Here is a 26,540-nt window from a genome sequence, read left to right as displayed (position 1 = left end):
AATAAGTTTCAAGTGTTGTAGAAATGAAAACAAGGTTAAGTTTAGCACAAATTATAGCTATTTAATAAAATAAATAGATGTTTATACAATAAACACAGTTAAATTTAATTAACAAACAAACTTTTAGTTTTTTTCACTGAGCCCACTTAAAAGATCTTTTAAATCTTTTGTTTTTAGTTTTGTTTAAGTTTTAGTGCATCCTTTGAATGCTAATTTTTAGTTGACAAATAGCTGTTTCACAGAAACTTATGTTCTATTTTAATTTCAAGTTCTGAAATAAACTTATATGATATAATACTGACATTAAAAATTGTCAGTTCAACAGCTATAAGGAAGTAAAACTGAGGAAATCGACATGTAACTATTATATTACAGTTTGCAGTTTGTATAAAATTTTACCAGCTGTAATTAAATCTATTTATCTCAATTAGTCAAAAATTAGAATTTAAAAATAATCAATAAACTTATCTTGTAAACCTTTTATAAACTAAAGAACACTAATTTTAAATAAATAATTAAACAAAAAATAAAACAACAACAATGTAAACTAATACAGACATTGTAGTACAATTCTGTTTTATTTAGAATTATATACTAAAAAATAGCTTTTGATTTTGTATAATACAGAAATTCTTAAAATTTTGTTTTTTATTTTATGTGTTGAATTATATATAGTATATATTAAATGACTAAAATTAAAGTTAACTTATAAAATTTCTACAAAGAGATAATTAGGTCGAATCCAACAAGCTTTAAAATTCTCTCTCATTTGAACTCTCACACTATGACGTCACAATACATCTAAAACAAATTAGAACTTTATGTCTGTTGGATGGATAGCAGCTGATTGCTGGAAAATTAAACTTACCTGACGGGAGTCTTAACAGCGATCAGGCAGGCTGTTGACTCAGGGCGAGGTTTCATCATTGCACATTGGTGGAACTGACCTCTGCGATTGTTCCAAATGTGAACAACTCGGCCGTACAATTTCTCACACGGGGAACTTGCGTTCGCGCAGTCCCCTCCAACAAACAACTATGTGCCAAATAAGAGAAGGATCAGTTTTGCTTAAAAACATTTTGTACGAGGATTCCCTTTTGCAAAAACAGTTTAATTTTACACAAGATGTGAGTAAAATTAATATTATTTATTAAGGATTAGGAGGAACAGTGAGAGTAAAAAAATCAATAATTTACAAGAACAAAAAAAAAACAAACAAGTGTAAAGGTAGAAAAAAAAAATATTAGTTAAAAAACGAAAAAAGAAGATAAAATAAATTACCGACTATGGGTCAGAGGTATAGTGGTAGTTAGAAATAATAAAAAAGAAAACAAAAAAAAGTTTAAACTTGTTCAAAAAGGAGATGGGTCAAATATGCATGAAGGGTCGGTTTCTTTTGCACAAAATGAACTTTCCTTTTTGCACAAAGGGTCAATTTGTACGAGGGCTCACTTTTGCAATAATAAACATTTACACTAAGGTTGATTTTGCACGAGAATTAAAAATAAATTTTAATAATTAAAAAAACAATAAATAAAATTTATCGACCATAGGAAAGGGTTTGGTGTAACAGTATACAAAAGTTAAATTAAATTAAAGTGTTAAAAAACGACCAAGGGTAAGGTGTAGGAGTAACAGTGGTAGATCAAAAATAACAAAATAGAAAAAATAAACAGAAAAAACTAATGAGAAAAATAAAAACTGGCCAAGGGTTAGGGGTAACAGTGATTTTAGAAAAAAAAAACTAATATAAATAAAATAAAAAGGTTTCAACCCGTGTGCGAAATCGGGGTGGGTGTCACTTTTGCACGAGCGTCACTTTTGCACAAGGGGACACTTTTGCACGAGTGTCACTTTTGCACAAGGGGACAGTTTTGCACGGCGACTTTTTTGCACGAGCGTCACTTTAGTACGAGGGGACACTTTTGCACAGCGTCACTTTGTAACAAAATGTATATTTTGTTGTTTATAAATGACCGCCAGGGGGCATTAGACGATTGTTTTTCAAACCATCACACAATAAAACTTTTACAATGATTGTTTTTACGCTCAGTTAAGCCATAAGATCGTGCGAGAGGCCACGATTTGATTATAAAAACTTTTTTATCATTTTCATTTTAGAAGATCTTGATGTTTATTTGCATTATCGTATTATATTGTGCTTAGTTTAGCCATCATTGTGCATGAAGCACGACATATGTTAAGACTCTGTATTATTAGTAGTATTATCAGTAAGACCTATTTTAATTGTTGTGTTTATATTCGCAGTTTTGTTCTACTGATGTATTAGCTGCTTTATCACTTCTACTTTCATTTACATTAAAAAAACATATTAAATAAATTCACTTCATTGAAGAAATTATCTATAATAAGTTTATTACATACTTGTTAATTAGTAAGTTAAGCCTAATGAGTAAGGTAAATTCAGTAAAAGCCTTAAGAGCTAAACTCTCAAAGTGTTTAGCACAAAAAAGGGGATTTCCCCCAATTAAAGGTAGTTCCTACCACAGGCCCTTGAGGACTACAATTTTTGCACGAGGGGACACTTTTGCACGGAGGGTCACTTTTGCACGAGGAAACACTTTAGCACGGCGACTCTTTTGTACGAGGGGTCGCTTTTGCACGGCGTCACTTTTGTACGGAGGGTAACTTTTGCACGAGGAGTCATTTTTTCACGGCATCATTTTTGCAAGAGGAGACACTTTTGCACGGTGACATTTTTTCACGATGACAATTTTTCTATGGCAGTATTGTTACCCAACGATACTTTTGTACAACGTCACATTTTTACGATGAAATTTTTGCACAGCGACATTTTGGCACGCTGACTTTTTCGCGCGGAACATCAATTTTGCATTTTGGTAAAAAGTTTTTTAGCTAGTACCAAATCTGTAACATAATAAGAAACTAAAAACTAAAATTTAATAACACACTTATATTAAAGATAAAAAATGAAAGATTGAAAAGTTAAACAGTATAAGTTAATATTAGAAAGAAACTAACGAAAAGATAAAATAAAATATTATTATATATTAGGTTTATACCAGGGACAAAAAATTTAGTTTATTTAGAAACTAGAATAAAAACTACTTTAAGTGTAAGTAATTGTTCTATTTTATTTTGAACTTTAATATATTAATCAACCACTATGTCATTTTATATATTTTAATATACGGTTACAAGTTTATTGTCCATACGATGGACCTAGGCATCAAAACCTAGACTACTTAAACTGAAAAACACATAAAGAAAAAATAAATTTAACACAAATAGTTTAATTGTTAAAACAAAGATAAAAACATAATTTGATATAAAATTTATAGGTTATCATAAAAAGCAAAATTTTAACCACAAACTTATACTTATTTACGCTTTGATGCAGTACGATCAACATCAAAAATTTAAATGCATTGACTAACAACAAAAATAAAAACCAAACGCTCCAAGGACATTAACAATAGACTGGCCGGATAAATAATCATTAACAACATTGAAAAACAACTCATCATAAGTAGAGTAAAGGTGCTGCTAATAAAATTGAACTATAAACTAAGCTAAATCTTAAAATTATATCACCGGTTGATAAAAATAAACTAAAAAATAAACATCAAGTAAATCTGAAATACCTTTACACTTCATAAACTATTTTTTTTTTCAATTTAACATTTGTTTAAAATTAAAATCAATTTAAAATATTTGTTTAACAACTATATAATGCTAATTTTAACATCAAGAGAATATAAGTAAAAATTAATACTCAAGGTTCGTGTTTTAAAGCCTTGCTAAATTAAGTTTATCTTTCTGTTTAAAAGATAACGAGATTCAGGTTATTTTTATTTAAAGCATTCAAAATTGTTTTTATTTAAAACGACAAAATTTGTATTCATCTAGCTAATTTAAATTAAGATTATATATATGAATTAATGAATTGTGATACGTTATTATATTGTTCTATGTAAAACGTCAAAAAAAAAAAATTATTTAAGAACGCTTTTTAAGCACTGACGAGGTCTTTGACCGAAACTTAGTTTGTAAAATAAATTCTTGAAAGAACAAATTCATAAAAACTTTACATTAAGATTTCATTAAAAAACTACCAAAGTTTATTCATTAAAAATAACTTGCGTTTAAAGCGAATTTCATTTAAGTTGACAAAAAAAATGGTTTGTTTAAATTTTTATAAATAAAATAAAATTTAGAAGCGTGCAAAAGTGAAATTCTGTTCAAAATTGACTGATCGTTTAAAAATTTCGCAGTTCTTAAGTATATCCGTAAAAATATAACGCCGTGCAAAAGTGACGCTTTGCAAAAATGTCGCCTAGCAAATGTAACTTCTTACAAAAGTTTTGACGTGTAAAAATTGTCGTTGTGAAAAAGTGACGCCATGCAAAAGTGACCCTGTATGCAAAATTGACGACCGTGCAAAAGTGTCACCTCGTGCTAAAGTGACGTTCGTGCAAAAGTGTCCCCTCGTACATAAGTGTCTTCGTGCAAAAGTGACGCTCGTGCAAAAGTGAGCCATTCCAGCAAAATTGAACCCTCATGCAAAAGTGTTTTTGTGCAAAAGTGTTCCTTGACACCTACACGTGCAAAAATGACTCCTCATTCAAAAGTTTGGCCGTGCAAAAGTATCACTTCTTGCATTTTTGATACCTAGTCTACTAATTGACAGTATAATTTTAGTTTTAGTTTTAACCAAAAAATAAAAAAAGTGCTGTAGAAATGAAAGCAAAAAAAAACTTAGCTATTAAATAGATGTTTAAATCTAATTAAAAAATAAAACATTTGCTATGTTTATTATTTCCACTTAAAATGGTTTTTGAATAATTCTTTAATTTATTGTGTAATTTTTCTACTTCTTCACTGCATATTTCGATTTTTGATTTTAATTGACTATTAATAGCTTTACATTTAACGTAAATAATGTTTTTTAAATATTCATTTTAGAATATTTTTCTTTGAAAAAAAAAACAGTTGGTAAAAGTAAAACTATGGAAACCAAACCAAATTATGATTATAAGAGTACAGTTTGATATATATCAAAATCATTCCTAGCCAGTATAAAAATAGCTACAGTTATATAAGTAAATATAAAAAAGAGTTATTAAAAAACAATATAGCTCACTTCTAAGTCTTTAAAAACAATGAACGTTAATTTAGAAAAATAAACTAATTTAATTAAAGCAAAGTTTTACTTTAACCTTGTGTAGCCATTTATGTTATTTTGTTTCTTTTAAAATTTTGTGCTTATAAAAAACAAAAGTTTTTTTTTTTTAACTTATAATTATATTAATAAGGTGTAACAATAAAAAAACAAAAATTAAAACCAACTTGTAAAGTTTTAACTAAGAAGGTGATTAGGTCGAATCCAACAAGCTTTAAAATTCTCTCTCATTTGAACTCTCACACTATGACGTCACAATACATCTAAAACAAATTAGAACTTCATGTCTGTTGGTTGGGTAGCAGCTGATTGCTGGATAATTAAACTTACCTGACGGGAGACTTAACAGCTATTAGGCATGCTGTTGACTCAGGGCGAGGTTTCATCATTGCACATTGGTGGAACTGACCTCTGCGATTGTTCCAAATGTGAACAACTCGGCCGTACAATTTCTCCCATGGGGAACATGCGTTCGCGCAGTCCCCTCCCTCTAATAGACGTTAAACTATTGATTAAGTACACATCATCTAAAATGGGAAAGGGTCAAATTTGGACCAAGAGACTTTTGCACGAGAGCAAAAAAAAAAAAGTTACCGACCGAGGGTGAGGGTTAGGGGTAACACTAATAGTAAAAAAAAAATTAAAAAAACTAAAATAAGAATTCAACCCGTGCAAAATTGACCCCTTGTACAATAGTGTCTTCGTGCATACTTGACTCATATCCATCTAAAACTGTTATAATTTCTAAGATACTCTTTCAGCCTAAAACTGCAGAACTAACTTAAAAATTTTACCTCTAAATTATTTTACATTAATTTCATATAGTTTTAACTTTGTATGGAACTGAAAATTTTAATTCTGTTGTTATTTTGTAGGTAAAAAATTATGAATAAAGTTTTTTGTATATTGTTCTATGGCTGTACATTTTTTATTATAAAAAATCACTTAAAGCTAATAATTAGTAAAACATATGCAGTTAGTACTACTAACTTAGTAGTAATCCTATATTTATTAATTTAGTTTAATATTTTACTTTACAAAAAAGTTGTATTGTATTTATGTTTTTCTTTTTGTGTTATTAATATTAAATAAAACTGAAAAACTATTTTATAGTCATACTTATTTCAACGGTGTTTTTTCAGCGTCAATAATACTAATTTAGCTAGCTACAAAACTTTTGCTATGTTTTCTAAAGTTAATAACATAGTTTATTGCATTTTTTCTAAGGTTTTTTAGTTAATAAAATAGTACTGAAACTTTTGCGTTGTTTCATTTAATAAATATAAACTATTCTTATGCATATTATTATATATAGGTAATCATTTTTACTAAATTTAAATAAAGTTATATTTCATTTTGTAAAATAAAGTAAGAACCAATACTAGTTTATTTTAAAATTAACTGAAGACTTTATGTAACTACTATCTTGTACTGACTTTTTCAGTTATTTTTCAAAATTAATCTTAGATGTTGAACTTTTAGGCTCCTAACTGCTTTTCAAACAGTTGTCATCAAAAACTTATACTACCAATTAACGATAATTTCAGGGGGCTAGGTAGGTTGGTAGTTTTTTCGTGAAATTAATTCTGATGAATTTTTGACAATTAAGAAAAATATAGTTATAAGCACAAGTTAGGTATGTTTAGAAATAATTGAAACTTGTGGTAAATTTACTAGGAGAATTTTTGTTTTTATTTTTAGCAAATACTTTATTAATGAACGTTTAGTTGTAACTGCAGTACTTGAAAATCATTAGCTCAAAGCAATAGATTTACAGTACGTAAATTTTTATTATGATTTTCAATTCCTGTACACAAGTACCACGCTTCGCCATTGTTTTTAGATAGTACTCAATGTTATCAGATTAGGGGAGAGCGCGAACGCATCTTCCCCCTGTGAAAAATGACACGGCCGACTTACTCAATTTTGAGGTCAGTAATCATCAGTGTGCAATGATGACACCTCACCCTGGGTCAACAACCTGCATGATCGCTGTTAAGACCCCCGTCAGGTTAGTTTATGCTATCAGCCAACACCTGCTACACAAACAATTGGATAGAATTGCTCAGTTGTTATAGATATATTATGACGTCACACTACAAGAGATTTGAAATGAGAGATTTTTGAATTAATTACATATATAAGTGATCACTACTTATAAATTGGCTTTAAAAATTGTTGCTTGATATATTTATTTATTTAATTAATGTTTACTTTCTTGTTAAATATTTTTGTATTTTACAAAAAATAATAGATAACATTTTTTAGCGAAACAAACTAACAGTCAAATTATCTTTTAAGTTAGTTTTTTGTGTAAAGCTTTTATTGTAAACTTGAATTATGTAATTTAACATAGACTTCAAAGTAACAACTATATTTTTTTATAATTTTTTTTATTGTCTAGGAAAATTTCGCTCAAACAATCAAGTTGTGATATTAAAAAAAGTAATAGTTGCTGTCTTAAAAACTGCCGTGTTTTAAATGTTTTAGTCCAGTTTATGTTATAAATATTAAAGTTAAATTTTTTATTAAATTATTTCTAATGCAAATTTCGTTTTAGTTCGTTGAAAGATACAATCATTTTAATAGCCACTCTACGAAGTTTTCATACCAATAAATTTGAAATTTAATGAATAATAAAAATTTACAAATTCAATTCAATATACGCTTGAATTAAAAAACAGCAAGTTATTATTAAAAGGAATTTTTTGTACAAAAATTTCTTTTTTTTAATGTTTCGGATGAAACTTCGATACTATGAACTTTTAAAACTTATTTTAACAAATTAACAATATCTCCTAAAAAATTTTTAGATATATTAAAGTACATTTTATTTATAACAATAAAATACAATTATCAAGTATTTTTGGCAATACAGTTATTCATAAAAACTTTGTACTGTTATGTTATAAAAAAATTAGTTATTTCAGATGATTTAATGAACAAGATATAAAATTACAAATTAGCTAATTAGTTGTAAGTAATGTTAAATAGTTTTATTGGTAAGTGAAACTTTATTATAAAACAAGCTTATTAGTTTGTAGCTTTTTTACAAAGGTCATTTTTAATTAAAATATCTCTTTAAACTACGGAATTCTTCAAAGAAAAAAAAAACAAGTATAGTACATTTAGGCTATTAAAACAAGAAACTTCCCATTTTCTGAAAAATATCCGAAGTTTCAAAACACAGGGCAGCTAATACATATTCAGGTTTTATACATATCTGGTTTCAATTATGATTTTTTTTTCTGAAACAGTGTGGAACTGGTAGGTGTCAAAAATGCATAGAGGACATTTTTGCACAGAAACACTTTTGCACGGGTTGAAACTTCATTGTTATTTTTTTCAAAAACTCTTACCCCCAACCCTTTCCCTTAGTTTTTAACTTTTTTTTTCTTAGTATTCTGTTTTTATGTTTTCAATAATTAATTTTCTTTAAATTATCAGTGTTAGCCCTAATCCTTGATCGGTAAATTTTATTATAATTATTTCTTTCTGTAGTAGTACTTTTTTATAATATTACTGTTACACCTAACCGTTACGCTTGGTCGAAATTTTATTAGATTTATATATATTTTTTCTCTTGTGCAAATTTGTCACCCGTGCAAAATTGACCCTTCGTGCAAAAGTTTCTTGGTGCAAAATTTACCATTTGTACAAAAATGTCTTCGTGCATATTTGACACGTCCCCTTGTTTAACATTTCTTAGCATTTAACAAAGCAGGTATAATGATTGTTATACATAGATTGAAATTATAAATCCAATAAATGAGTTTGTTATACTGTGTAAAAATGACGTGTCTGTTTCTAAACACAAGCTACAAAGGTTGACAGCACGCAAAGGTAATGATTAAAATCTGCTGAATATTTTTAAATGTCTTATTTTTTTACTGGTTCTTGCAAAGACGTTTTTTTTCCGACTTCACCTTCACAACTGAGAGGTGAACTCTGTTCGACCGTTTCGTAACTTTCAAAGTTTTTTTGGAACGTTGTCAATTTTGCTCAATACTTTTTTCTTTAACTTTTCAGTATCAGATGTAGACTCTACTGAGTCTGTGCTGTTAAGATTACTATAAGCAAAAATTAGTTTGGAGCTTTCAACATCACAAAGCATAGTTTCTATATTAGAGTCTTTATCAGTTAGTTTGTTTTCTAGATTCTGGTTTTCATTACAAAACTTCAACTTGCTGAGTTTTCACTTGAGCTGCAGCGATCAGCTACAAAATGTCACTTTTTGTCTGAATTTTACAATTTTCATCGTCGTTTTCAGCTTTGACAGTTAATTTGAACTATTTTTAAAAGAGTTTGTTTGATAAACTAGCGGAAAACAATGACTTGTTATACAGTACTAATTAAACTTCAAAAGAAAAGTTTAAGGAAGTATCTTAAAACACGAGAGACAAACATAAAAAATAACTGTAAAGTTTATACAGCTAACGCAACTGATATAACAAATTCTCTTGCAAGTATTTCAACTTATTCTTCTTTATTTCTTCTGATTGGTAAAAAGTCGACTTAATGTCTAACAAAGCTTCCACTAGATTATTTTTTATTCTCTCTTCTGGTTTTGTGACATATTTGTCAGCTATTGATTAGAAACTTTATTCAATTTTTTTTTTGATTAATTGATTCAAAAAACTTAAAAATATAAATCAATTACTTCACATACATTGCCTTCTTTATCTACATATAAATTTTCGTTTTTCACCAAATCTTTGCAGTTTTCATCTACAGCTTTATTAGACAAAGTATTCCTAGCATTGTTTTTTAACAAATCGTGTTAGTTGCCCACATACTTTTTGGTATCTTAATTGAACCTATCTTTTTACTTTGCTTGAAAAGTAGCTTTTTGTCTTCTTTGTTTTTTTTAAATATTCAGAGTTTTCTGCGCCAATTTTTTCTTCCAACGATGCTTCAAGTTAAAATCTTCATTTTTTTTCTTAAAAAAAAACAGTCTCAACATTCCTGCAAACCTCGAACCTCTTTTCCCGAATCTTATACTTGACCTCTGAAAAAAAAGTCCTGTTGATATTTATTTTGTTACCATCCGTTCACGCATTAAGGTCAATTAAGGTCAGCTGTATTTTTTGAGACTCGGTTGCTGAAGATATCACCGTTGTTGTGAAAATATTTTCTTCAACTAATGTGGTGGGAATTTTTAAACTCTTCATGGTTTCTTTCGAGTCAACGTCTTCTTTGGAAAGAATTTTGCAAAGTAAACAAGCTTCTTCTGTCGGGAGAGAAAAAAATGGTGGTTTTTTTGAGCTTCTTTTGTAGTTTAAGTTGAAGTAGTCTATTAAATCAGCGTCATTGAAAAACTCGTTGACTTTTAAAATTTCCTTTTACTCTATGTTTGGTTATTCTCGCATTTTGCCTGAAAAGATTGTTAACTTTTAGCAAATAAAGTCTTTTGGGTTTAGAAAATTTGTGTTCTTTTTCATGACTTTGTTTTCTTTCTATTCTTTTATTTCTATTCTTTAATTTTTTTATATCTCTTTTAAAACGGAATTGATTATCTTGTTCAAATCATTTTTATTATCTGTGTATTTGAGTTTTATAAATCTTTAAAACAAGATATTTTGTATCATAGACATAAAATTGACGTATTAATTAATTTTGGTGTTTTAGAAAATTAACATTGAAGCATTACTTAATTGATTTATAAAGTCTTTTTTAGTATCTGTGATACTTTTTTCTATGTTTATAACGTTTATTAACTTAATTTAATCATCAGCCTTATCTAATTTTAAGACAGTTAAAAAGCGTAAAATAAAGCTATTTAAATGTTACAAGTTAGTTTTTAACTTTAAATGTTAAATGTTTACAACTTAACTCTCACGGACAATTTTTATGTTTTTTACAGATATTTTTTATATAAGTTATAAGTTTTGCAATTATTTTCTATGCTGTAAATATAAAGCTCCTCAACCGGCTATCATGTTCGTATTTTTAAATACAAATGAGATGATACTATTGTTAAAATAACACCTTCAATTATTATATTATAACTTTTATGTTACTAAATACAGGGTGAGCAAACTGTTGCCCGCGAGCATGGTTTCACTTTAAATAGCTGCGGTCAGCGACAATAATTTGTAATAGTACAGTTTGTTTTTTATGAAGAGTAAAAAAAAGGTCTCAGGCAGTTTGAAACTTACAATAGGTGTTTCACGTCTGTTATGAAGAGTAAAAATTTAAACTACAGCTGTGGCCCGCATATTTTTATTATCCAAATTTGTCCGACGATTACAAATGTCTGCCGACCCCTGCTTTAGAGTATAGTTAAGCTAAATTAAAAACTTAACTAACAGTTGTTAAAAAACTGTTGCAGTAAAATTTTGCGCTAAAATAAAAAATGCGTTAAAAAAAATACAAGTAATTTATTAAAAAAAAAAATTGTTTATTTTAATTGTATAAACTTTAAATTACACAATGAAAGAAGTAAAAAAAATAACCACTGGATCTAAAAATAAGATTAAAGGTGATTCAATAAGTTCTGCTCTACGAATGATAGAACATTTTAAGTGTTAACTCTGCTAATTATATAACCTAAAGGGTAACAAAGTGGAATCTACTGGGACCGTAAATTTATACTTAACACTTTACATTTAAACAATTGATTTAAAAAATATTGGTTACAAAAGGAAGAAAAAAAAGTTATAAAACTTTTTTTACACTTGACGTTACGTTTTTTATATAAGTTTTTAATTTTAAATTTATACCTTTAACAATAACTTACTTTCAAAAAATACTTATTAGACGCGGTGACCACTAATCGTGCTTAATTGGGATAAAAGATTTATCAATGCAATTATTGGTAGAAAAACTTTAAATTCATATCTTTATAGCAATTGTACGAGCAAGCTATATCAATTCTCAGTTTGTTTTTTTTTGAACAAGTACTTTTTTAATGTTTCACAACCTGAATTAGTTTTGATTCCAGTAAGTATGATAAATGCGTAAAATAGCACTTTTTATCTAAAACATCAACAAACTTAATTTAAAATTATCATGATCAGTTTTATTTCACTGATAAAACAAAAGTTTATTTTTCTAAAGTTTTTTGTTATATATAAAAGTGTTTTTGAAAACTTCAATTGACCTTTTAGTTGAATTTTTTTAAGGAATTGTATAATAGAAAAGAAAATTAAAGTTTAAAAACATGTTTACAAAAACAGGTTCGTTGAAATGTCAACTTTGTATCATTTAAAGCGATGTGGTTTTCAAATCTTTAGTTTATAAGAAGTTTTAAACCTTTAATAATATAAAGTTAAAAAAAATTATATTTACTTTTTCTTTTACGCGTTTTTGTACCATTCACTTATAATTGTTTTAAGTTAGTAAATTTTTATTATTTTTAGAATGAATAAACTTAGAAATTATTAAAAAAGTTACTATCTTTAATTATAAACAAAAAACTGAATAAGTAAAAATTCAGGGTAAACAATTTAAATGAAAATTAATAAAACTAAGCAATTTTTACAAATACTTTTTTAATTTAGGTACTGTTTTAAATTCTATAAAAAGCTTTCAAGTTTAAATAAATAAATTAACTCCTTCACTAATGAGTAATTGGACATGTTTCTTATACTATTAAGACAAGTTAATTACTAAACTTATTAGCTCTTTGTTTTTGGTTTCTTATGTATAAAATTTTTTGCATGTTAGCATCACAATTTAAAACAAATTTTCTCCCATTGTCAATAGTAATAGGACTTATTTATACCTTAATTTATAACTTAGTATAAAATAACGGAATTAATTATTAAAATTGTGCATTCACTGTGTTTTACTAGTACTATTCTAAATTTATTCTAAGATTAAAAATTTTATCTGCCTTAAAAAAATTTAGACAGTTATGTATTAAACAGTTTTGTAACTTTTAAAAGTGTATCATTAAAAAGTACTAAAGAAAGTACTCTAATATTAAACAAAAATATGCTACCCCATTGAAAAAAGGCTAGGTACGCCTCGTTCCAAAGCAAATCTAGTTGATAAAAGGTGTTTTAAATTTGAATATTTTATAAGTTTTAAAGTAAGTTGCAAAATCATTCAGTCAACTATGTACAACTTGCTTGTGGTCAATATGTTTATACATTTTTCTCTATAAAAAAACTAACATATTACATATGTTTCAGACTTGATTCTTTATGATCAAAGTCTTCCTTAATTTTTTGCATTATCGGAGTACAAGAAAAAAAAATAATTAATTTAAGTTATTTATGTTTCTGTTTAGCTAGTATAGGGTTCGCCTAACAGGCAAAAGCTTCCTTTTTGATCCTAGATAGAAAAATTATTCCCGTTTTCAACTAATAGACGTTTTGTTACATAATATAGTTTGCAATTACACATTTTAGTTCCTACTTTATCTTTAATAAATAAAGTCGCTAAAGATTATTACCGGTTATAATATAGAAAATAAATTTTAAATGTTGTAGATATAAAACAAGGTTAAGTTTAGCACAAATTTTAGCTATATAATAAATGAATGGATGTTTATATGTTAAAATAGTTAAGTTTAAATAACAAGCAAAGCTTTAATTTTTTCACTGAGCCCACTTATAAGATGTTTTAAATATTTTAGTTTTAGTTTTGTTTAATTTTTAGTGCATCCTTTGATTGCTAATTTTTAATTGACAAATAGCTGTTTCACAGAAACTTATGTTCTATTTTATTTTAATTACAAGTTCTGAAATAAACTTATATAATATAATACTTACATTAAAAATTGTCAGTTCAACCGTTATAAGAAAGTAAAACTGAGGAAATCGACGTGTAACTATTATATTACAGTTTGCAGTTTGTATAAAATTTTACCAGCTGTAATTAAATCTATTTATCTCAATTAGTCAAAAATTAGAATTTAAAAATAATCAATAAACTTATCTTGTAAACCTTTTATAAACTAAAGAACACTAATTTTAAATAAATAATTAAACAAAAAATAAAACAACAACAATGTAAACTAATACAGACATTGTAGTACAATTCTGTTTTATTTAGAGTTATATACTAAAAATTAATATTTGGTTTTGTATAATACAGAAATTTCTAAAATTTTGTTTTTTAACTTTATGTGTTGAATTATAAATAAAATATTTTAAATAACTAAAATTAAAGTTAACTTATAAAATTTCTACAAAGAAGGTAATTAGGTCGAATCAAACAAGCTTTTAAATGCTCTCTCATTTGAACTCTCACATTATAACGTCACAATACATCTAAAACAAATTAGAACTTCATGTCTGTTGGGTGGGTAGCAGCTGATTGCTGGAAAATTAAACTTACCTTACAAGAGTCTTAACAGCGATCAGGCAGGCTGTTGACTCAGGGCGAGGTTTCATCATTGCACATTGGTGGAACTGACCACTGCGATTGTTCCAAATGTGAACAACTCGGCCGTACAATTTCTCACACGGGGAACTTGCGTTCGCGCAGTCCCCTCCAACAAACAACTATGTGCCAAATAAGAGAAGGATCAGTTTTGCTTAAAAACCTTTTTGTACGAGGATTCCCTTTTGCAAAAACAGTTTAATTTTACACAAGATGTGAGTAAAATTAATATTATTTATTAAGGATTAGAAGGAACAATGAGAGTAAAAAAATCAATAATTTACAAGAACAAAAAAAAAAACAAACAAGTGTAAAGGTAGAAAAAAAAATTATTACTTAAAAAACGAAAAAAGAAGACAAAATAAATTACCGACTATGGGTTAGAGGTATAGTGGTAGTTAGAAATAATAAAAAAGATAACAAAAAAAATTTTAAACCTCTGCAAAAAGGAGATGGGTCAAATATGCATGAAGGGTCGGTTTCTTTTGCACAAAATGAACTTTCCTTTTTGCACAAAGAGTCATTTTTTACGAGGGCTCACTTTTGCAACAATAAACATTAACACTAAGGTTGATTTTGCACGAGAATTAAAAATAAATTTTAATAATTAAAAAAACAATAAATAAAATTTATCGACCATGGGAAAGGGTTCGGTGTAACAGTATACAAAAGTTAAATTAAATTAAAATGTTAAAAATCGACCAAGGGTAAGGTGTAGGAGTAACAGTGGTAGTAAAAAAAAACAAAATAGAAAATATAAATAGAAAAAACTAATGAGAAAAATAAAAACTGGCCAAGGGTTAGGGGTAACAGTGATTTTAGAAAAAAAACTAATATAAATAAAATAAAAAGGTTTCAACCCGTGTGCGAAATCGGGGTGGGTGTCACTTTTGCACGAGCGTCACTTTTGCACAAGGGGACACTTTTGCACGAGTGTCACTTTTGCACAAGGGGACAATTTTGCACGGCGACTTTTTTGCACGAGCGTCACTTTAGTACGAGGGGACACTTTTGCACAGCGTCACTTTGTAACAAAATGTATATTTTGTTGTTTATAAATGACCGCCAGGGGGCATTAGACGATTGTTTATCAAACCATCACACAATAAAACTTTTACAATGATTGTTTTTACGCTTAGTTAAGCCATAAGATCGTGCGAGAGGCCACGATTTGATTATAAAAACTTTTTTATTATTTTCATTTTAGAAGATCTTGATGTTTATTTGCATTATCGTATTATATTGTGCTTAGTTTAGCCATCATTGTGCATGAAGCACGACATATGTTAAGACTCTGTATTATTAGTAGTATTATCAGTAAGACCTATTTGTATTTAAGATTGTGACTTTTAAACACTTTGAGACCATTATTAAGACATTTTAATTTGTAGAATTTGGTGTTTACTTGTTGTGTTTATATTCGCAGTTTTGTTCTACTGATGTATTAGCTGCTTTATCACTTCTACTTTCATTTACATTAAAAAACATATTAAATAAATTCACTTCATTGAAGAAATTATTTATAATAAGTTTATTACATACTTGTTAATTAGTAAATTAAACCTAATGAGTAAGGTAAATTCAGTAAAAGCCTTAAGAGCTAAACGCTCAAAGTGTTTCGCACAAAAAAGGGGACTTCCCCCAATTAAAGGTAGTTCCTACCACAGGCCCTTGAGGACGACAATTTTTGCACGAGGGGACAATTTTGCACAGCGTCTCTTTTGCACGGAGGGTCACTTTTGCACGAGGAAACACTTTAGCACGGCGACTCTTTTGTACGAGGGGTCGCTTTTGCACGGCGTCAATTTTGTACGGAGGGTAACTTTTGCACGGTGACATTTTTTCACGATGACAATTTTTCTATGGCAGTATGTTACACTACGATACTTTTGAACAACGTCACATTTTTACGATGAAATTTTTGCACAGCGACATTTTGGCACGCTGACTTTTTCGCGCGGAACATCAATTTTGCATTTTAATAAAAAGTTTTTTAGGTAGTACCAAATCTGTAACATAATAAGAAACTGAAAACTAAAACTTAATAACATACTTATATTAAAGATAAAAAATGAAAGATTGAAAAGTTAAACAGTAAAAGTTAATATTAGAAACAAACTAACGAAAAGATAAAATAAAATATTATTATATATTAGGTTCATACAAGGGACAAAAAATTTAGTTTATTTAGAAATTAGAATAAAAACTACTTTAAGTGTAAGTAATTGTTCTAGTTTATTTTGAACTTTAATATATTAATCAACCACTATGTCTTTTTATATATTTTAATATACGGTTACAAGTTTATTGTCCATATGATGGACCTAGGCATCAAAACCTAGACTACTTAAACTGAAAGACACATAAAGTAAAAATAAATTTAACACAAATAGTTTATTTATTAAAACAAAGATAAAAACATAATTTGATATAAAATTTATAGGTTATCATAAAAAGCAAAATTTTAACCACAAACTTATACTTATTTACGCTTTGATGCAGTACGATCATCTACAAAAATTTAAATGCATTGACTAACAACAAAAATAAAAACCAAACGCTCCAAGGACATTAACAATAGACTGGCCGGATAAATAATCATTAACAACATTGAAAAACAACTCATCATAAGTAGAGTAAAGGTGCTGCTAATAAAATTGAACTATAAACTAAGCTAAATCTTAAAATTATATCAACGGTTGATAAAAATAAACTAAAAAATAAACATCAAGTAAAATCTGAAATACCTTTACACTTCATAAACTAAATCTTTTTTTTCAATTTAACATTTGTTTAAAATTAAAATCAATTTAAAATATTTGTTTAACAACTATATAATGCTAATTTTAACATCAAGAGAATATAAGTAAAAATTAATACTCAAGACTCGTGTTTTAAAGCCTTGCTAAATTAAGTTTATCTTTCTGTTTGAAAGTTAACGAGATTCAGGTTATTTTTATTTAAAGCATTCAAAATTGTTTTTATTTAAAACGACAAAATTTGTATTCATCTAGTTAATTTAAATTAAGATTATATATATGAATTAATGAATTGTTCTATGTAAAACGTCAAAAAAAATAATTTTTTTAAGAACGCTATTTAAGCACTGACGAGGTCTTTGACCGAAACTTAGTTTGTAAAATAAATTCTTGAAAGAACAAATTCATAAAAACTTTACATTAAGATTTCATTAAAAAACTACCAAAGTTTATTCATTAAAAACAACTTGCGTTTGAAGCGAATTTCATTTAAGTTGACAAAAAAAAATAGTTTGTTTAAATTTTTATAAAGAAAATAAAATTTAGAAGCGTGCAAAAGTGAAGTTCTGTTCAAAATTGACTGATTGTTTAAAAATTTCGCAGTTCTTAAGTATATCCGTAAAAATATAACGCCGTGCAAAAGTGACGCTTTGCAAAAATGTCGCCTAGCAAATGTAACTTCTTACAAAAGTTTTGACGTGTAAAAATGTCGTTGTGAAAAAGTGACGCCATGCAAAAGTGACCCTGTATGCAAAATTGACGACCGTGCAAAAGTGTCTATTCGTGTAAAATTGACGCCGTGCAAAAGTGTCACCTCGTGCTAAAGTGACGCTCGTGCAAAAGTGTCCCCTCGTACATAAGTGTCTTCGTGCAAAAGTGAGCCATTCCAGCAAAATTGAACCCTCATGCAAAAGTGTTTTTGTGCAAAAGTGTTCCTTGACACCTACACGTGCAAAAATGACTCCTCATTCAAAAGTTTGGCCGTGCAAAAGTGTTACTTCTTGCATTTTTGACACCTAGTCTACTAATTGACAGTATGATTTTAGTTTTAGTTTTAACCAAAAAATAAATTAAGTGCTTTAGAAATGAAAGCAAAAAAAAAACTTAGCTATTAAATAGATGTTTAAATCTAATTAAAAAATAAAACATTTGCTATGTTTATTATTTCCACTTAAAATGGTTTTTGAATAATTCTTTAATTTATTGTGTAATTTTTCTACTTCTTCACTGCATATTTCGATTTTTGATTTTAATTGACTCATAATAGCTTTACATTTAACGTAAATATTGTTTTTTTAATTATTCATTTTAGAATATTTTTTTTTGAAAAACAAAACAGTTTGTAAAAGTAAAACTATGGAAACCAAACCAAATTATGATTATAAGAGTACAGTTTGCTATTTATCAAAATCATTCCTAGCTAGTATAAAAATAGCTACAGTTATATAAGTAAATATAAAAAAAGAGTTATTAAAAAACAATATACTTCACTTCTAAGTCTTTAAAAACAATGAACGTTAATTTAGAAAAATAAACTAATTTAATTAAAGCAAAGTTTTACTTCAACCTTGTGTAGCTATTTATGTTATTTTGTTTCTTATAAAATTTTATGCTTATATCAAACAAAAGTTTTTTTTTTATTAACTTATAATTATATTAATAAGTTGTAAAAATAAAAAAATAAATATTAAAACCAACTTGTAAAGTTTTAACTAAGAAGGTGATTAGGTCGAATCCAACAAGCTTTAAAATTCTCTCTCATTTGAACTCTCACACTATGACGTCACAATACATCTAAAACAAATTAGAACTTCATGTCTGTTGGCTGGGTAGCAGCTGATTGCTGGAAAACTAAACTTACCTGACGGGAGACTTAACAGCGATCAGGCAGGCTGTTGACTCAGGGCGAGGTTTCATCATTGCACATTGGTGGAACTGACCTCTGCGATTGTTCCAAATGTGAACAACTCGGCCCTACAATTTCTCACACGGGGAACTTGCGTTCGCGCAGTCCCCTCCCTCTAATAGACGGTAAACTATTGATTAAGTACACATCATCTAAAATGGGAAAGGGTCAAATTTGGACCAAGAGACTTTTGCACGAGAGCAAAAAAATAAAGTAACCGACCGAGGGTGAGGGCTAGGAGTAACAGTGATAATTAAAATAATGATTAAAAAATTACTAATTAAAACTATTATAAAAAAATTTATAATAAATAGATAAAAAATAAATTATAAAAGGAAGTTATCGACCGAGGGTAAGGGTTAGGGGTAACACTTATAGTAAAAAAAAAATTAAAAAAAAAAAATTAAAATAATAATTCAACCCGTGCAAAATTGACCCCTCGTACAATAGCGTCTTCTTGCATATTTGACTCCTACCCATCTAAAACTGTTATAATTTCTAAGATACTCTTTCAGCCTAAAACTGCAGAACTAATTTAAAATTTATCCTCTAAATTATTTAACATTAATTTCATATAGTTTTAACTTAGTATGGAACTGAAAATTTTAATTCTGTTGTTATTTTGTAGGTAAAAAAAAAAGAATAAAGTATTTTGAATATTGTTCTATGGCTGTACATTTTTTATTATAAAAAATTACTCAAAGCTAATAATTAGTAAAACATATGCAGTTAGTACTACTAACTTAGTAGTAATCCTATATTTATTTATTTAGTTTAATATTTTACTTTACAAAAAAATTGTATTGTATTTATGTTTTTCTTTTTGTGTTAGTAATATTAAATAAACTTGAAAAACTATTTTATAGTCATACTTATTTCAACGGTGTTTTTTCAGCGTCAATAATACTAATTTAGCTAGCTACAAAACTTTTGTTATGTTTTCTAAAGTTAATAAAACAGTTTACTACATTTTTTCTAAGGTTTTTTAGTTAATAAAATAGTACTGAAACTTTTGCGTTCTTTCATTTAATAAATATAAACTATTCTTATGCATATTTTTCTATATAGGTAATCATTTTTACTAAATTTAAATGAAGTTATATTTCATTTTGTAAAATAAAGTAAGAAACAATACTAGTTTAGTTTTTAAATTAACTGAAGACTTTATGTAACTACTATCTTGTATTGACTTTTTCAGTTATTTTTTAAAATTAATCTTAGATGTTGAAGTTTTAAGCTTCTAACTGCTTTTCAAACAGTTGTCATCAAAAACTTATACTACCAATTAACGATAATTTTAGGGGGCTAGGTAGGTTGGTAGTTTTTTCGTGAAATTAATTCTGATGAATTTTTGACAATTAAGAAAAAAATAGTTATAAGCTCAAGTTAGGTATGTTTAGAAATAATTGAAACTTGTGGTAACTTTACTAGGAGTATTTTCGTTTATATTTTTTTAGCAAATACTTTATTAATGAACGCTTTGTTGTAACTGCAGTACTTGAAAAACATATTAGCTTAAAGCAATAGATTTACAGTACGTAAATTTTTATTATGATTTTCAATTTCTGCACACAAGTACCACGCTTCGCCATTGTTTTTAGATAGTACTCAATGTTATCAGATTAGGGGAGAGCGCGAACGCATCTTCCCCCTGTGAAAAATGACACGGCCGACTTACTCAATTTTGAGTAATTGCAGAGGTCAGTAATCATCAGTGTGCAATGATGACACCTCACCCTGGGTCAACAACCTGCATGATCGCTGTTAAGACCCCCGTCAGGTTAGTTTATGCTATCAGCCAACACCTGCTACACAAACAATTGGATAGAATTGCTCAGTTGTTATAGATATATTATGACGTCACACTACAAGAGATTTGAAATGAGAGATTTTTGAATTAATTACATATATAAGTGATCACTACTTATAAATTGGCTTTAAAAATTGTTGCTTGATATATTTATTTATTTAATTAATGTTTACTTTCTTGTTAAATATTTTTGTATTTTACAAAAAATAATAGATAACATTTTTTAGCGAAACAAACTAACAGTCAAATTATCTTTTAAGTTAGTTTTTTGTGTAAAGCTTTTATTGTAAACTTGAATTATGTAATTTAACATAGACTTCAAAGTAACAACTAATTTTTATTTTCATTTTTTTTACTGACTAGGAAAGTTTTGCTCAAACAATAACGCTGTGATATTAAAAAATATGGTGTCGACTTTAATAGTTTTTCTGTTAAAAACTGCCGTACTTTAAATTTTTTAGTCAAGTTTAAGTTATAACTATTAAAATTTACATTTTTAGTAAATTATTTCTAATGTAAATTTCGTTTTAGTAAATTGAAAAAATACAATCATTTTAATAGCTACTCTACGAAGTTATCATACTAATACATTTGAAATTTAATGAATAGTAAAAATATACAAATTCAATTTAATATACGCTTGAATTAAAAAACAGCAAGTTATTAAATTTTTTTTTTTTTTAATAAACTTTTTTTTTTTAATGTTAGGATGAAACTTCGATACTATGAACTTTTAAAACTTGTTTTAACAAATTAACCATATCTCCTAAAATTTTTTAGATATATTAAAGTATATTTTACTAATAACAATAAAACACAATTATCAAACATTTTTGGCAATACAGTCATTCATAAAAACTTTGTAGTGTGATGTTATAAAAAATTAGTGATTTCAGATGATTTAATGAACAAGATTTAAAATTACAAGTTAGTCAATTAGTTGTAAGTAATGTCAAATAGTTTTATTGGTAAGTGAAACTTTGTTTTAAAACAAGCTTATTAATTTGTAGTTTTTTTACAAAGGTTGTTTAGTTCAAATACCTCTTTAAAGTACGGAATTCTTCAAAGAAAATAAATTAATAACAAATGTAGTACATTTAGCCTATTAAAACAAGAAACTTCCCATTTTCTGAAAAATATCCAAAGTTTCAAAACACAGGGCAGCTACTACATATTCAGTTTTTATACATATCTGGTTTCAATTATTATATATATTTTTTCTGAAACAGTATGGAACTGGTAGGTGTCAAAAATGCACAGAGGGAAATTTTTGCACAAAAACACTTTTGCACAGGTTGAAACTTTATTATTATTTTTCTTCAATAACTCTTACCCGAAACCCTTTCCCTTGGTTGTTAACTTTTTTTTTCTTAGTATTTTGTTTTTACTTATTTTTCCTTTTATTTATTCATTTTCTTCAAACTATCAGTGTTAGCCCTAATCCTTGATCGGTAAATTTTATTATAATTGTTTCTTTCTGTAGTAGCACTTTTTTATATTATCACTGTTAAACCTAACCGTTACGCTTGGTCGAAATTTTATTAGATTTATATTTTATTTTTTTCTCTTGTGCAAACTTGTCACTCGTGCAAAATTGACCCTTCGTGCAAAAGTGTCTTGGTGCAAAACTTACCATTTGTGCAAAAATATATTCGTGCATATTTGACACGTCCCCATGTTTAACATTTCTTAGCATTTAACAAACCAGGTGTAATGATTCTGATCCAATAAATGAGTCTGTTATACTGTGTAAAAATGATTTGTCTGTTTTTAAACACAAGCTATAAAGGTTGACAGCACGCAAAGGTAATGATGAAAATCTACTTATTATATTTAAATGTCTTATGTTTTTACTGGCTCTTGCAAAGACGTTTTGTTTTCCGACTTCACCTTCACAGCTGAGAGGTGAACCCTATTTTCGACCATTTCGTAACTTTCAAAGTTTTTTTGGAACGGTGTCAGTTTTACTAAATACATTCTTTTTAAACTTTTAAGTATCAGATGTAAATTCTACTGAGTCTGTGCTGTTAAGATAACTATAAGCTAAAATTTGTTTGGAGCTTTCAACATCACAAAGAGTTGTTTCGATATTAGAGTATTTATCAGTTAGTTAATTTTCTAGATTCTGAATTTTTATTACAAAACTTCAACTTGCTGAGTTTTCACCTAAGCTGCAGCGATCAGCTACAAGTATGTCTCTTTTTTTCTGAATTTGACAATTTTCATCTTCGTTTTCAGCTTTGACTGTTAATTTGAACTATTTTGAAGAGAGTTTGTTTGATAAACTAGCGGAAAAACAATGACTTGTTATAAAGTACTAAACAAAGTTCAAAAGAAAAGTAAGTATCTTCAAACACGAGAGACAAACATAAAAAATAACTGTAAAAATTTATGCAGCTAACGCAACTGATATAACGAACTCTCTAGAAAATGTTTCAACTTATTTTTCTTTATTTCTTCTAATTGGTAAGAAGTCGACTTAATGTCTAACAAAACTTTCATACTGTTATTTTTCTTCTCTCTCCTGGTTTTGTGATATATTTGTCAGTTGTTGTCTTGCTACCTTTTAATTGACAACATTCAACTTTCTTAAAAAAACTGTTGTCGACTAGTTTGCTTTTTGGCAAATTACTTAATATATTTTTAATTAAAGAAACTTTATTCAAAGTTTTTTGGTTAAATTGATTCAAAAAACTCAAAAATATAAACCAATTACTTACATACATTGCCTTCTTTATCTACATATAAATTTTCGTTTTTCACCGAAGCTTTGTAGTTTTTATCTTTAGCTTTATTAGACAAAGTATTCCCAGTACTGTATTTTTACCAAATCGTGTTAGTTGCCCACATACTTTTCGGTATCTTAATTGAACCTATCTTTTTACTTTGTTTGAAAAGTAGCTTTTTGTCTTCTTTGACTTTTGCTAATTATTCAGAGTTTTCTGCGCCAATTTTTTCTTCCAACTATGCTTCAAGTTAAAATCTTCATCTTTTTTTTATATTCTAAAATAAACAGTCTCAACATTCCTGCAAACCTCGAACCTCTTTTCCAGAATCTTATACTTGCCTTCTGAAAAAAAAGTCCTGTTGATATTTATTTTGTTACCATCCGTTCACGCATTAAGGTCAATTAAGGTCAGCTGTATTTTTTGAGACTCGGTTGCTGAAGATATCACCGTTGTTGTGAAAATATTTTCTTCAACTAATGTGTTGCGAATTTTTAAACTCTTCATGTTTTCTTTCAAGTCAGCGTCGTTTTAGGAAAGAATTTTGCAAAGTAAACAAGCTTCTTCTGCAGGGAGAGTAAAAACATGGTGGGTGTTTTTTGAGTTTCTTTTTGTAGTTTAAGTTGAAGAAGTTTAAAAAATCAGCGTCGTTGAAGAACTTGTTTACTTTTAAAATTTCCTTTTACTCTATATTTGGTTATTCTCGCATTTTGCCTGAAAAGATTGTCAACTTTTAGCAAATAAAGTCTTTTGGGTTTAGAAAATTTGTGTTATTTTTCATGATCTTGTTTTCTTTCTATTCTTTTATTTCTATCTTTTATTTTTTATATCTCTTTTAAAACGGAATTGATTATCTTGTTCAAATATTTTTTGTTATCTGTGTATTTGAATTTTATAAATCTTTAAAACAAGATATTTTGTATCATAGACATGAAATTGATGTAAAAATTAATTTTGGTGTTTTAGAAAATTAACATTGAAGCATTACTTAATTGATTTATAAAGTTTTGTTTAATATCTGTGATACTTTTTTCTATGTTAAAAACGTTTGTTAACTTAATTTAATAATCAGCCTTATCTAATTTTAAGACAGTAAAAAAGCGTAAAATAAAGTTATTTAAATGTTCCAAGTTAGTTTTTAACTTTAAATATTAAATGTTTACAACTTAACGGGCACTCACGGACAATTTTTATGTTTTTACAGATATTTTTTTATATAAGTTATAAGTTTTGCAATTATTTTCTATGCTGTAAATATAAAGCTCCTCAACCGGCTATCATGTTCATATTAAAATTTAAATACAAAGCTGCTTAACCGGCTATCATGTTCGTATTGAAATTTAAATATAAATGAGATGATGCTATTGTTATAATAACAGTTTCAATTATTATATTATAACTTTTATGTTACTAAATACAGGGTGAGCAAACTGTTGCCCGCGAGCATGGTTTTACTTTAAACAGCTGCGGTCAGCATCAATAATTTGAAACAGTGCAGTTTGTTTTTTATGAAGAGTAAAAAAAAGGTCTTAGGCAATTCGAAACTTACACTAGGTGTTTCACGTCTGTTATGAAGAGTAAAAATAAAAACTATAACTGTGGCCCGCATGTTTTTATTATCCAAATTTGTCTGACGATTACAATATGCCTGCCGACCCCTGCTTTAGAATATAGTCGATCCAAATTAAGAACCTAACTGGCAGTTGTTAAGCTGTGAAAACTGTTGCAGTAATTTTTTACGCTGAAATAGAAAATTTTTATAAATAATTTACTGAAAAAAAAAAGTAAAAAATAAAAAGTTGTTATTTTTATTGTATAAACTTTAAATTACACAATGACTTAAGTAAAAAATTAACCACTGGATCTAAAAATAAGTTTAAGAGTTTTTCAATAAGTTTTGCTCTACAAATGATAAATCGGTTTTAAGTGTTAATTCTGCTAGTTTTATAACCCAAAGGGCAACAATAGAATCATTTAAATGGAGTCTCTTGAGGACTGTAAATTTATACTTAACTTTTTACATTTAAACTATTAAAATTAAAAAATATTGGTTACAACAGGAAGAACAAAAAACTATATTTTTTTTTACACTTAACGTTACGTTTTTTATATAAGTTTTTACTTTTAAACTTATAACTTTAACAATAATTTACTTTTTAAAAATACTTATAGGACGCGTGAACCACTAATCTCTGAAAAGTTTAGTTTCATATCTTTAAAGCGATTGTATCATTAGCTAGCAAGCTATATCAATTCTCAGTTTTTTTTCGCACAAGTACTTTTTTAATATTTTACAACCTGAAATAGTTCTGATTGAAGTAAGTATGATAAATGCGTAAAATAGCACTTTTTATCTAAGACATCAACAAACTTAATTTAGAATTATCATGATTAGTTTCATTTCACTGATAAAACAAAAGTTTATTTTTCTAAAGTTTTTTGTTGTATATATAAGTGTTTTTGAAAACTTCAATTGACTTTTTAGTTAATTTTTTTTAAGGAATTGTAAAACACATAAGAAAGTTAAAGTTTACAAACATGTTTACAAAAACAGGTTTGTTGAAAGGTCAACTTTTTATCATTTTTAAAGCGCTGTGTTTTTCAAATATTTAGATTATAAGAAAACTTAAAAAAACTCAAAAACTTAAAAAAAATTTCACTCTTTTCAGAAAAGCATTTTTGTACCATACGCGTATAATTGTTTTTACTTATTAAAATTTTATTATTTTTAGAAAGAATAAACTAAGAAATTATTAAAAAGTTACTATCTTTAATGATAAACAAAAAAAAACTGAATAAGTAAAAAATCAATGTAAACAATTCAAATGAAAATTAATAAAAT

The 26,540-nt window shown here is 27.4% G+C and overlaps 5 non-coding genes and 1 pseudogene across 5 annotated transcripts; 4 read left to right on the top strand and 2 right to left on the bottom strand.

The window, feature by feature from the left end:
- The first annotated feature begins 860 nt into the window (after window positions 1-860).
- On the top strand, window positions 861-1,024 carry LOC145837333 (U1 spliceosomal RNA). Its single transcript, XR_014369969.1, has one exon. It is a non-coding gene; the product is annotated as a U1 spliceosomal RNA (small nuclear RNA).
- Window positions 1,025-5,486: 4,462 nt separating this feature from the next.
- LOC145837350 (U1 spliceosomal RNA) lies at window positions 5,487-5,650 on the top strand. The gene has a single exon (XR_014369985.1). It is a non-coding gene; the product is annotated as a U1 spliceosomal RNA (small nuclear RNA).
- A 1,379-nt stretch (window positions 5,651-7,029) lies between these two features.
- LOC145837301 (U1 spliceosomal RNA) lies at window positions 7,030-7,183 on the bottom strand (annotated as a pseudogene).
- A 7,261-nt stretch (window positions 7,184-14,444) lies between these two features.
- On the top strand, window positions 14,445-14,608 carry LOC145837356 (U1 spliceosomal RNA). Its single transcript, XR_014369990.1, has one exon. It is a non-coding gene; the product is annotated as a U1 spliceosomal RNA (small nuclear RNA).
- Window positions 14,609-19,109: 4,501 nt separating this feature from the next.
- LOC145837348 (U1 spliceosomal RNA) lies at window positions 19,110-19,273 on the top strand. Its single transcript, XR_014369983.1, has one exon. It is a non-coding gene; the product is annotated as a U1 spliceosomal RNA (small nuclear RNA).
- Window positions 19,274-20,785: 1,512 nt separating this feature from the next.
- Window positions 20,786-20,950, bottom strand: LOC145837357 (U1 spliceosomal RNA). The gene has a single exon (XR_014369991.1). It is a non-coding gene; the product is annotated as a U1 spliceosomal RNA (small nuclear RNA).
- Window positions 20,951-26,540: the final 5,590 nt, after the last annotated feature.

The sequence above is a fragment of the Thalia democratica genome, chromosome 5, assembly GCF_965202585.1.
Source record: "Thalia democratica chromosome 5, ktThaDemo2.hap1.1, whole genome shotgun sequence".
Classification (NCBI taxonomy): Eukaryota; Metazoa; Chordata; class Thaliacea; order Salpida; family Salpidae; genus Thalia; species Thalia democratica.
The sequence above is the reverse complement of the archived record's forward strand: the minus strand, read 5'-3'. Positions and strand labels throughout refer to the sequence as shown.